Source organism: Moschus berezovskii, chromosome 4 (genome assembly GCF_049115385.1).
Source record: "Moschus berezovskii isolate FMDL1 chromosome 4, NW_MosBer_1.0, whole genome shotgun sequence".
Lineage (NCBI taxonomy): Eukaryota > Metazoa > Chordata > Mammalia > Artiodactyla > Moschidae > Moschus > Moschus berezovskii.
The window spans coordinates 90,173,790-90,187,730 of NC_142463.1; the positions used below are offsets into that span (position 1 = coordinate 90,173,790).

The 13,941-nt window shown below is 41.2% G+C and overlaps 1 protein-coding gene across 1 annotated transcript in view; it reads left to right on the forward strand.

Annotated features, from left to right (window-relative positions):
• The first annotated feature begins 11,601 nt into the window (after positions 1 to 11,601).
• CD53 (CD53 molecule) overlaps positions 11,602 to 13,941 on the forward strand; it is a 36,624-nt gene continuing 34,284 nt past the window's right edge. The window contains exon 1 of the mRNA XM_055403222.2: positions 11,602 to 11,742. The gene's annotated coding sequence lies outside the window, so the exon portion shown is untranslated. The remainder of the gene's footprint in view (positions 11,743 to 13,941) is intronic.

Genomic DNA, 13,941 nt, shown 5'->3' on the forward strand with positions numbered 1-13,941 from the left:
TGCAAAAAGGGGAATAGCTATATTTGTCTAATGGTTTATTAACTGGACTGAGTAATTTGGTTTCTACATGAAGGGCAACAGCCTAAATCAATAACTACCAAAGGCTAATGACCAGACACCTGTGACTATAGCTGAGGCCACTGCTAAATTCTGAAAGCCTCAGGTGAGCTGGTATCCTGGGAATGGTTTAAACAGGCCAGATTCTTCTTCATTATCTTCAGTAGACCTGGATCCTTGTATAAAAACTTATCTCCAAGATGAGCTGATAAGACTGGTCACAATTCATTCAAATATTCACTGAGGGTCTATTATGTTCAAGGTATTGTATGAAATGTAAGTACAAAATGAACAAAAATAGAATCAGTCCCTGCTCTCACTAAACTCACAGTCTCTAGGGGAAAGGCAAACATTAATCAAATAACCAATGTAAAACTACATATATAAATATAAAATTACACTTATGATTCAAAATTTTAAATAAAATAAATGATTTTTTATAAGGGACTTCCTGTGCCTAAGACTCTGAGTTATCAATGTAGGGGGCCAAAATTTGAACCCTGGTTAGAGAACTAGATCCTTCATGCCACAAATAAAGATTGAAGATCTCATGTGCCACAATACAGACCTGAGGCAGCCTAAATAAATAAAATACTTAAAATAATAATAAAATTACTACTACTTATCTATTAGAATGACCAATGTCCAGAACATGGATAATACAAATGAGGATATGAAGCAACAGGAACTCTCATTCCTTGCTGGTGGGAATACAAAATAGTACAAATGCTTTGAAAGACAGTTTGGAAATTTCTTACAAAACTGAACATACTTTTGATATGATTCAACAATCATACTCCTTGGTATTTACCCAAATGAGTTGAAAGCTTGTGTTCACACAAAAAAACTGCACATTTATAGGAATTTTATTTATAATCGCCAAAACTTGGAAGCATCCAAGATGTCCTTCCACAGATGAATGGAAAAATAAACTGTGGTATTTAGACAATGGAATATTATTTAGTGCTAAAAAGAAATGAGTTATCGAGCCATAAAAATATCATAGATGGAGGAAACTTAAATGCATATTACTAAGTAAAAGAAGTCAATCTGAAAAGGCTATATGGCATTTTATCCCAATTGTACAATGTTGTGAAAAAGGCACAACTTTGGATACAGTAAAAAAAAAAAAAATCAGTGGTTGCCAGAGCATAGGGTTTGAGGGAGGAATAAATAGGCACAGCATATAGGATTTTTAGGGCAGTGGAACTGTTCTTTGTGCTACTTCAATGGTGGATATATGTCATTATATGTTTGTCAAAACCAGCAGAATGTACAATACCAAGAATGAATCCTAACATAAATTATAGACCTGAGTGATCATGATTTATTGTGTGTTCATTGATTGTGATACATGTACCACGCTGTTGTGGGGTGTTGATAGTGGGGATGGCTATGAAAGTGTGGGGGAAGGGGGGATAAATGAGAAATCTCTGTACTTTCCACTCAGTTTTGCTCAGAACCTAAAATTATTCTAAAAATACACTTAATAAAATTAATAGAAATTATAATTATAAGGTGTTAATTATATATCAAGAATATGGAACTTTAATTCTTTTCTCTGGAATAATTTTGCTTAAGCAAAGCATTTTCTAATCCTTTGCACTCAAGATTTAGAAGTGGGAAATAAAAACTTGGGGAAATGAGGGCTCCGTAGAGGGCCCATAATGAATCTGTGTTGCTCCAGCTCCTCTGCTATTATGGTGGCAGACTCAGTTGGAGTTGGAACTTTGTATTTGAGTTCCAACTCTTCCTGTCATGCTTCTGCCTGCACTTGCTCCTCCTCTTGCTGACACATGTTCTCAGTAGTTAGAAACATAGGGTGTGGTGGGCATGTGTTCTTTGCCCTGTGTAACTCTAAAGAGCTGAGTTGACTTCAGAGTAGAAAAGCTGAGATCAGCGTTGCACACTCAGTTGCTGCCTGCCTACTTTTCTGGCTCCTGCAAATTAGGCTCCTCTAATTGAGGATAGGATTATCTCTTGTCTAAACTTTCTTTTTAAGAGTTCTTTTTGTTTGTTTGTTTTTTGTTGTTGTTGTTTATTTTTATTTTTTCATTATTTTTAAGAGTTCTTTTTTTAAGCAAAGAGATTATGTTCACTATGCATGGGAGTTACTCAAAACCATGGTTGGGAAACAACAGATACGAGACTGGGTATCTCCAAACATTCTCAGATTTTGCTTTACAAAGAGAGAATTGCCCTCTTCTTGCTCCTCTTGTAAACTAAGAAAATATTGTGAGATCATCTGAGGGTACTCCTGGTGAAAGTATAACTCATCAACTTTCATTTATCCATTGGTGACTCATCTGCAGCAGATGTTAACGTCAAATTAGCTCTACACGAAGTTGAGTAGGAGAGCAGGTACTTATGTCATGGGAAAGTTTTAAATTCTAGCTCTGCCACTTTCTTGCAGTGTGCTTTCAGCAAGTCACCTGAACTCACAGATTTTAGCCTTTCTCATCTGTAAAGGAGGAGATGCCATGACCATTTCACACCGTCCCTAAGTGCACTGTTTGGCCCATAGCAAGTGCTCAGTAAATGGTAGCTCTCGTAACTCTTCCTCTGGATTTTGTACCCAATCTCAGACAAAATTATTGTGTAGTAGAAATTCATTTTTTATATTATGAAGTAATAAATATTCAGAATGTTTAAGGCCCAAAGAGAATGTGTGGATTATCCAACACTTTTTTTTTTTTTTACAAAAAGCGATCCCCTGGTGGGTTAAGTGGACTTTCCATGGGCAACACAGACTAGAATCCAGCACCTCTATATCTGAGTCCAGGCCTCTTTCCCCTATTCCATACTACCTACTGACTCAGTGACTTTTCTTCTTCCCTGGGGACACATAAGGAGCACTCCTGTATATGCCAGCATCACTGTTTGGTTATATTCAGCCAGAAGAGCATGTAGTGTATCACAGCACATGGCAGAGCCATGGAATTCCTCCAGCCCCAAGCCCCACATTGCACCTGCCACAAGCCTGCAACTCCAATCAGGTAACAAAACCTCAGGATGTTTGTGGCCAGCACTATTGCCCTCGGCTGGGAGAAACTTCCCTACTGTCCCTTCTGCAGGAAACCATAGCTCCCAACCTCTCAGATGGGGAAGGGGAGATATTGACGGTAGAACTAGCATTTTTTTTTCCACTTAGACATGGCGATGAATCATAAAACTTGAGGAGTCTCCAAGTTAGTGAGGACTGCAGGACTGAAGCAGCCACAGCCCTGGTCCCTCAACTGAAAACGAGCCCCTACACTGGTAGGGGAACCCAGGGGTCTGATCTCACTCGGGCCAGTGGTTTTCTGACCTTAGAGTTGGACAAAGGTGCCTGAGAAGCCACAGAAGGAAGGAAGAAGATGAGCAGTCTCTGAGACCCACCCTTATGCTTACTGATCAGCTCTGTTTTTATGTATCTTATTCATTGCTGTTCCATTTAAAGCTTCATTTGAATAAAGGCCTCTGCTGCTAAATATGTGTTCACACACACACACTTTTTTTTTTTTTTAACGAGACCTTTCCTATCTTATAGCTTCCCTTATTTTCCCTGAAACGAATCGCCAATCCAGGTTCGATGCATGATACAGAATGTTCAGGGCTGGTGCACTGGGATGACCCAGAGGGATGATATGGGGAGGGAGGCGGGAGGGGGGTTCAAGATGGGGAACACATGTACACCTGGGGCAGATTCATGTCAATGTATGGCAAAACCAATACAATATTGTAAAGTAATTAGCCTCCAATTAAAATAAATAAATTTAATAAAAAAGAAGAAAAATAAAAAAATATGAAGGTCATGTTTGGATTAGTTTTATGTCCTGTAAAGTCAAGGACAATTGGTGTGCACTAACGGAGAGGACAAGATGAAGGATATTTAGAGGAGACTACACCTTCTAGTGGAGAAGGAAATGGCAACCCACTCCAGTGTTCTTGCCTGGAGAATCCCAGGCACGGGGGAGCCTGGTGGGCTGCCATCTATGGGGTCGCACAGAGTCAGACACGACTGAACTGACTTAGCAGCAGCAGCACACCTACTAGGATGATGGGCTTCTGCAGGAAATTTTATGTGTCAGTTACTTGCATTGTATTTTTAAGCCTCTGAATCATTGTAACTGCCTCTTACAAGGCTGAGTCTCAAAGCAACTCTTGCCAGTGACTTTCCTAGGTTTATGAGGGAGGCCTGTCTTTGTGGGACACTGGACACCTCTAGGTAGCTAGCATGACCACACTCTATCATATTTGTACCTTTAGACTCAGGAGTGGGCTGGTCTGCAAAAAGAGCCTTTTTCACCTGCAGACTTAGATTCTTTCTGAGAAGAAAGGAAGGGAAGGCTACACAATGAACTTTAAGTTTCTGATTCTTGTCCCAGGGCTGTGCAGGCCTTTACTGATGAATAGGAGGAACATAGATGTACAGCCAAGACCAGATGGAATTAGGAGAGAAGATAGCTACTCTTGCAATCACAAGGAGTAAGTGTGTTTTCACAGAGACCTATAACCTTGCTCTCTCTGAGCTCAGGCAGGAGGACAAGTCCGTCTAGTTTGGTTTACAGTCATATAATCTTGGTGGTTTCTCCCCGGTCCATATTTGCATGAGCTTAAAGAAGATGGGGCCTTAATAAGAGAGAGTCACAACTTTCAGACAGAAATCAATAGTCTTTAGCACACATGGTCCACTTTTGTGCATCCTTTTGGGGTTTGACTATCCCCCTAATGACTGAAGGAGTGGATGATTTTGGTATCTGCTGAGCTCTTTCCTAGCTGAGAGACCTGAGGAAGTCTCTTCAGCACATTAGGTCTTATGCTCTAAATCTGAAAAATCTGGAAGATAGACCAGGAGTGGTCTAAGGAATATGCTGAGGATAGCAACTAACATTCATACCATATTTTAAATTTTATAAAGCTCTTCCACATAGTTTCTTATTTGATTCTCATTTGGCCATGAAGTAGAAATGATCCCCACAGCATAGATCAAGAAAGTAAGATTCAAAGATTTTAAATGACAAAGTATCTCTCTGAGTGCCTTCTAGTTTCCAACCCTGTTATTTCCTTTACTGCATACTCCTAGCTCTGAGTTCCATAATTCAGTTCTTCTCCTCAAAATATGTGCTATAAACTGAAAGTGTTCCCCAAATTCATACATTGAAACATAATCCTCAATGTGATGGTATTAATAGATGGAGACTTTGGGAAGTAATTAGGTCATGAGGGTGGGGCACTCATGAATGGGATTAGTGCCCTTATGAAAGAGACCCCAGGGCTCTCCATCTCTCCCTTGAGCCTTGTAGGAACATAGGGAGGAAATGACCACCTATCAATTAGGAAGCAGTTTCTCACCAGATAACAAACCTACTAGTGCCTTTATCTTAGACTTCCCAGCCTCCAGAATCATGAGAAATTAATTTCTGTTGCTAATAAACTACCGAATCTATGGTATTTTTGTTATAGCAGACTGAATGTACTAAGACAATGTTTTTAAATTTATTTTTTATTGAGATGATATTGGTTTATGTGCTAAGTCATTTTAGTCCTGTCTGACTCTTTGCAATCCTATTGACTATAGCCCACCAGGTTCCTCTGTCCCTGGGATTTTCCAGGCAAGAATAATAGAGTGGGTTGCCATGTCCTCCTCCAGGGAATCTTCCTGACCCAGAGATCGAACCAGCATCTGATTATGTCTTCTGCATTGGCAGGCAGGTTCTTTATCACTAATGCCACCTAGGAAGCACCAACATTGGCTTATAATACTACATAATTTTTGTGTGTACAACAACAATGTATTTCTACTTCTACAGCCCCTATTTTTCCTAGGGCCTAAATCAAGTAGCCACAATATATCACAGACATTATGTTGAAAAGTGTCAAACTTTTTGGCAGTGTAGTATCTGGGACAATGATGCCAGTAGGGGGCTGCTGTAGATGAAAGTTTGCCAGTCCAGGCCACATTGGATTAAGTCTCAAAGGAAAGCATATCATTGTTGGTTATTGTAGCCGTAATAAAAAAAAATATACTGTCTACCCTCACCTTGAGTATTCTATCTGTATTCGAATCATATCTCAACAGTGTTTATTTTCTAATAATAAAATCAATCTAACTCATCACACACACACACACACACAAGCCTAAATGAGAACCCAATGATTTCTCCATGTTTATGTGAGGTTTTGTTCATTCAGGAGGCATTTTGACAGATACTACTGCTTGATAACAAAGCATCCATATTTTGTATTCCAACTCCTTGTCTGGCCAACAATCAGTTTAGTTCAGTTCAATTCAGTCACTCAGTTGTGTCCAACTCTTTGCGACCCCATGAATCACAGCATGCCAGGCCTCCCTGTCCATCACCAAACCCGGAGTTCACTCAAACTCATGTCCACAGAGTCGGTGATGCCATCCAGCCATCTCATTCTCGGTCATCCCCTTCTTCTCCTGTCCCCAATCCCTCCCAGCATCAGAGTCTTTTCCAGTGAGTCAACTTGTCGCATGAAGTGGCCAAAGTATTGGAGTTTAGCTTTAGCATCAGTCCTTCCAATGAACACCCAGGACTGATCTCCTTTAGCATGGACTGGTTGGATCTCCTTGCAGTCCAAGGGACTCTCAAGAGTCTTCTCCAACACCACAGTTCAAAAGCATCAATTCTTCAGAGCTCAGCTTTCTTCACAGTCCAACTCTCATATCCATACATGACCACTGGAAAAACCATAGCCTTGACTAGATGGACCTTTGTTGGCAAAGTAATGTCTCTACTTTTTAATATGCTGTCTAGGTTGGTCATAACTTTTCTTCCAAGGAGTAAGCGTCTTTTAATTTCATGGCTGCAATCAGCATCCGTAGTGATTTTGGAACCCCAAAATATAAAGTCTGACAGTGTTTCCACTGTTTTTCCATCTATTTCCCATGAAGTGATGGGACCAGATGCCATGACCTTTGTTTTCTGAATGTTGAACTTCAAGCCAACCTTTTCACTCTCCTCTTTCACTTTCATCAAGAGGCTTTTTAGTTCCTCTTCACTTTCTGCCAGAAGGGTGGTGTTATCTGCATATCTGAGGTTATTGATATTTCTCCCAGCAATCTTGAATCCAGCTTGTGCTTCTTCCAGCCCAGCGTTCCTCATGATGGACTCTGCATATAATTTAAATAAGCAAGGTGACAATATACAGCCTTGACGTACTCCTTTTCCTATTTGGAACCAGTCTGTTGTTCCACGTCCAGTTCTAACTGTTGCTTCCTGACCTGCATATAGGTTTCTCAAGAGGCAGGTCATGTGGTCTGGTATTCCCATCTCTTTCAGAATTTTCCACAGTTTACTATGATCCACACAGTCAAAGGCTTTATCATAGTCAATGAAGCAGAAATAGATGTTTTTCTGGAACTCTCTTGCTTTTTCCATGATCCAGCGGATGTTGGCAATTTGATCTCTGGTGCCTCTGCCTTTTCTAAAACCAGCTTAAACATCTGAAAGTTCACGGTTCACATATTGCTGAAGCCTGGCTTGGAGAATTTTGAGCATGACTTTACTAGCGTGTGAGATGAGTGCAATTGTGTGGTAGTTTGAGCATTCTTTGGCATTGCCTTACTTTGGGATTGGAATGATGACTGACCTTTTCCAGTCCTGTGGCCACTGCTGAGTTTTCCAAATTTGCTGGCATGTTGAGTGCAGCACTTTCACAGCATCATCTTTCAGGATTTGAAATAGCTCAACTGGAATTCCATCACCTCCACTAGCTTTGTTCATAGTTATTCTGTCTAAGGCCCTCTTGACTTCACATTCCAAGATGTCTGGCTCTAGGTGAGTGATCCCGCAATCGTGATTATCTTGGTCGTGAAGATCTTTTTTGTTTAGTTCTTCTGTGTATTCTTGCCACCTCTTCTTAATATCTTCTGCTTCTGTTAGGTCCATACCATTTCTGTCCTTTATAGAGCCCATCTTTGCATGAAATGTTCCCTTGGTATCTCTAATTTTCTTGAAGAGATCTTTTGTTTTTCCTATTCTGTTGTTTTCCTCTATTTCTTTTTGTTAAAATTTTTATTGGAGGTTAATTATTTTACAGTATGATATTGGTTGGTTTTTCCATACATTGACATGAATCTGCCCCGGGTGTACACGAGTTCCCCCTCCCGAACCCCCCTCCCACTTCCCTCCTCCCCTTATCCTCCCTCTGGGTCATCCCTGCATACCAGCCTCGAGCATCCTGTAACATGCATTGTTTGCTGAGGAAGGCTTTCTTATCTCTCCTTGCTATTCTTTGGAACTCTGCATTCAGATGCTTATATCTTTCCTTTTCTCCTTTGCTTTTTGCTTCTCCTCTTTTCACAGCTATTTGTAAGCCCTCCCCAGGCAGCCATTTTGCTTTTTTGCATTTCTTTTCTATGGGGATGGTCTTGGTCCCTGTCTCCTGTACAATGTCATGAACCTCCGTCCATAGCTCATCAGGCACCCTATCTCTGAGATCTAGTCCCTTAAATCTATTTCTCATTTCCACTGTATAATCATAAAGGATTTGATTTAGGTCATATCTGAATAGTCTAGTGGTTTTCCCTACTTTCCTCAGTTTAAGCCAACTATAAGTCTCCTAAATTTCTGGATTCCATTATCACCTATGTTGCTTGATCAATATCATACACTGAGAAAACCAAGCCATGAGTCTGACCTTCTGCTAAATCCCTTCTTTAATTTAGTTTTTTTTTTTTTTTAAGTTTTTGAACACTCCTCTGGATTATTTGACAACATGGTCTGCCCTGACATTGTTTTGTTCTCCATTTTTCCCCTTGTTTCTCCAAATGGATAGTAAACATCTAATGGTTGGAAACGACATTAGTTCTCAAGGAAATCTTGTAGGTTTGGGTCTGAGTGGGTTTACAATTCCCTATCCTTTTCTGACTACCAGGGACAGTTGCCTTTGGTGGTGGAACACTTGGATTAGCCTTTCACAGTGTGATGACAGAGAGGAGTACATTAAAGAAAATGTTTTTTCAATTAAACTGATCATTGTTTCTGCTATGAAGAACTCTAGTCTTGACTAGACTCTATGCTCTAGTCGCCTGATATTCCTAAAATTCTCTCTTTTTTTCTGCTGCATAATCCTCTTTTATGGGGTATGTTTTGGGCTTCCCCCGTTGCTCAGTGGTAAAGAATCCACCTGCAATGCAGGAGACATGGGTTCAGTCCCTGGGTTGAAAAGATCCTTGGGGGGAGGAAATGACAATCCATTCCTGTATTCTTGCCTGGGAATTCCCAGGGACAGAGGAGCCTCATGGACCTACAGTCCATGAGGTCACAAAAGAGTTGGATATGACTTAGTGACTAAACAACAAAAGCAATAATTTGAAAGACTGAGTGGTTAATAATTTTGACATAGTTCTTAAGGCCCAGGATGGAGCTGCTCTTGTCCCAAGCACCACATCAGCACACTGAAGTTTTTTTATAACTTTTGTATTCTTGTAAATGCTTTGCTTGAGCAGTCAACACATCAACTGTAGATGCTATAATTATTTCCTTGTTCCTTCTCACTGCAATCAAGGTTGACTATGTGGCCACAGTCAATCAGATATTTTCTCTTTTTCTCTTCCTTCCTTTTTATTTTCTGTTCTATAAAAACTTCCTGCCTTCTGTCCCACTTTGCAGTTCTCTGCATGGAGACAGTCTACTTTATGAAGTTTTAGATAAAGTTTGTCCTTGTCATCTAAATTGTCTTCCTTAATCATTATTAACAATAACATGTGGTGATATGTGACAGACAGTAACCTAAAAGGATGCCTTGTTTCTGATTTGGGCAACTGAGAGTTTAGTCAAGCTTTCCATGAGATGGTATGGGGGTGGTGGGGGTGGAGATCAGGCTGAGTGGGAGGTTGCTGAGTTTACTTATCTGAGTTTTGGATCTGTACTTGAGGAGCCTATGTGGCGTTCAAATGAGAGACCAGGTTGTACATAGGGATGTGCATCTTTGACACAGAGAGATAGTAATGAAAACCATCAAGAGGTCTTTCCTCAGTTACTCCACTACAGGGGCCTGTCAATATGACAGCAGTCCCAGATGAGGGGGAGTGATTTCTCAGAGAAATGCCAGCTGAAGAGAGGAGCGTTTGTAACAGCACTTCCTGAAGTATAGTTACACTGAAAAATAGTTTCCTGAGAAATCTTTGTAAAGTAATTATCCTCCAATTAAAATAAATACATTTATATTAAAAAATAAAAGACACTTGTTCCTTTGAAGAAAAGCTATTAAAAAAACAAAGAGAGAGAAATCTTTCTCTCTCCCTCTCTCTCTCCCACATACACACACACTGTTCCAAGATCAAACAAATTTGGGGAAATATACATATTTAGAGAATGTTAAGAGAATATTGGGCTTCCATGGTAGCTCAGCTGGAACAGAATCTGCCTGCAATATAGGAGGCCCCAGTTTGATTCCTGGGTCAGGGAGATCTCCTGGAGAATGAATAGGCAACCCACTCCAGCATTCTTGGGCTTCCCTGGTGGCTCAGATGGTAAAGAATCAACCTGCAATGCAGGAGACCTGGGCTTGATCCCTGGGTTGGGAAGATCCCCTGAAGGAGGGTGTAGCAACCCACTCCACTATTCTTTCCTGCAAAATCCCCATGGACAGAGGAGCCTGGTGGGCTACAGTCCATGGGGTCACAAGGAATCAGACATGACTAAGTGACTAAGAACATGCACACACACAAGAGAATATTAAAGAGTGTCAAGACACAGTCTGCAGTAAAGAATCTTTTCTTCTTTAACTCAGTTTTCTGCATAAGCCAACCCTGCTCAGAAGTTATACTAGAATTTTAAAGTCTTAGGGTGAAGGAAGATAGTATTTATTGGATGTTACTGTTAATAAGCTGAAGCTGAGAGGTTGAGATTTTCTCAGTATCTCACAGTTAGCACAAGTAAAGCTGGGACTGAAACCCAGATCTTGGGACTCTGAATCTGGGGCTCTCTCTACTAATCAAATCAATTCTACTAGTGCCCTTGGACTATGCCTTGAAGTCTGCCCCGACAATACACTTATGTAAGGGCAGTCCAGCTTCTGGGACATAGAAGTCTGAAAGTAGTGACTCAATCAAACTGGAGACTACAAAGATTCCAGAAGGTGGCCAGAGGGAGAATGGGGAGAAGGTGTAGTGGCTTAGGAGACATTCCTAATTCTCACTCCTGGAAACTTCTCAAAATATTGATTCTTGGGTTCCATTCCTGTCTATCTACCTAACTGGGACTGAATCAGTATGGTGGGTTCAGGTATACTTATTCTTGAGCAGACCCACAGGTAATTCTGAGATGTCATTTTGATTGAGAAGCCCTGTCCTTTTCTATATAAAAATCAATGTCAGATCACTCCAGAATCCACCAATTCTCACAGATCCCTGCCTGAATCAACTTGGTCTTCGAGTTTTCCTGTTTTTCATGGAAACTGGTTTAGATATTTGGGTGAGCTGTGAGAGAAGGTGTCTGAAAAGCCACAGGGGAATGATTGCATTTCTGAGGTTAAAGAGGGCGGGCCCAGCCTCACTTCCTCCCTCTCCTCATCTGGGCTTCCTGTCGTCACAGTGTGATCACATTTATTCCCCCTTCACTTCTCCTTTTACATAAATAGCCCTGACATCCGTGTTACCAGTCTTGTCTTGGTGCTTCATTGATAATCACCAGTTCTGTCTAAAGGAGAGAGGAAAGTGCCTGCTTAAAGGTAAGATTGGAGACATTTTAATTTGGCTTGGAAGCAGAGAACTGAACCATATTTTATGGGCTAAGGTATCTTCTTAGGAGTCTCTGTGTATCTCTCTGCTGCTGCTGCTAAGTCACTTCAGTCGTGTCCGACTCTGTGTGACCCCATAGGCGGAAGCCCACCAGGCTCCCCCGTCCCTGGGATTCTCCAGGCAAGAACACTGGAGTGGGTTGCCATTTCCTTCTCCAACGTGTGAAAGTGAAAGTGAAGTCACTCAGTCGTGTCCGACCTTTAGCGACCCCACGGACTGCAGCCTACCAGGCTCCTCCATCCATGGGATTTTCCAGGCAAGAGTACTGGAGTGGCTTGCCGTGTATCTCTCTAGTGGACTGTAAACTTTCCTGAAGCTTTTGCAAATGTTTACTGTAGGTAAATTATCAGCAAGATTCTGCTGCTGCTGCTGCTAAGTCACTTCAGTTGTGTCCAACTCTGTGTGACCCCACAGAAGGAAGCCCACCAGGCTCCCCTGTCCCTGGGATCCTCCAGGCAAGGTCCTAGTGGCCCTTAAAAGGCAATCTGGCCAGAAAGAGTTTCAGTTAACTGGGTTCCAATTATTTGACGGGTCATGGTTTTCATGTGCTTAAATTGCTTCAGAACTTGAACTTCTCTGTCTGGTCATACTGATGACTAGAGCCATTTGTGTGAAATGAAACAGGAAGGTTTCCTACTTGATCTGGTCTTTAGAAGATTGGTCTTGTAATTTTAAAGTGAGCAGAGAACCAACAGTTAGAACTATTCTAAAAGGCAGCTGGGAGATGCAGATCTTCTTAATTTGAGAAATTTTCAAAAGTAAAGTTAGTGACACCTTAGAGACACTAAACAGAAGGATGGTGATTAATCTTCACACCCAGTTTAGAGTCAAGGACACAGGACATGCTCAGAACCTGTGTTTCAAGAGGTAAAAGATAGACATAGCTAAGAGTTGCTTAGATTAGTTGTTTTAAAAGAGCAGGAAGAACACCGTGATCCTCAGGATTCCCCCAAATAAACTTATCCTTAGTATTCAATGGGCTTCCCTGGTGACTCAGACAGTAAAGAATCTACCTGCAGTGTGAGAAACCTGGGTTTGATCCCTTGGTCAGGAAGATCCCCTGGAGAAGGGAATGGCTACCCACTCCAGTATTCTTGCCTGGAGAATTCCATGGACAGAGGAGCTTGGTGGGCTAGAGTTCACAGGGTCACAAAGAGTCAGACACGACTGAGCAACTAACGCTTCCCCTTAGTATTCAAAACAAGAATATTGATAAATATCATATGACATGTACTAAATCTGGATGACTTGGAAAACAAAATGATATTGCAAGGATTTCTAATTCAGGCCCCATAACTAATGACTGTGATATTATGGACTCAAAAAGTGATAGCCAAGCTTCGGTCCTGGCTTTCTGTAATGACTATAGTTGTTGGGGGTCATATTACCACAAGGAACTCTAGATGAAAGCTTTCTCCTTCCAAGATCTGCAAGAATCATACAGGGAATGGAAAGGGAAGTTCTGTAGAACCACACTCATCCACCTAATGATGAGGCATGGGAATGGGGCAAAGGGCTATAGATTCTATAAGCATCTTAGGGGCTATTGACCTTTGAATTTCAAAATAAACACCAGACTTTGTAATGAATTCATTTAATAATCAGATGTTAAGCACATCCTAGGGTGGTACTATGCCTGGTAAGGGTGGGAGGAGGCTGGGTAGGGGGATAATAGAAGGAATGTATTTGTCCTGCAAACAGTCTGGCCCTTAAGGAACTCCCTTGGGAGATAAGAAATATCAGATATGCTTGCAAGGGAACAGAACTGAACAAAACAGAATCTTAGCTGCTGGCTAAACAAAGTTTTGCTTTCTCAATCTCCACTAGAATCTGCACTATTTTGAAACTGCGGTTAAATTAGAGCAGAGGCTGAACTGTAGCATGATTTCCTGTGATGCTTCCTGTGTGGGGAAATTAAGAGTATTTAGCCTTGAAATAAGAGGATTAGACACCTTTAAACCAGCAAGGAATTAGTCAAAGCCAAGCGTTTCACCTTTCACATCTACTACTACCTAAGTGACCTCACACTTGGTAATTGACAAGAGGCACACACTGGAAACCTCAAACTCTGTTGGTCTTTAGCTTCTTATGACTTCAGATTGATTTTTGACTGTCCAGGGGGCTTCAGA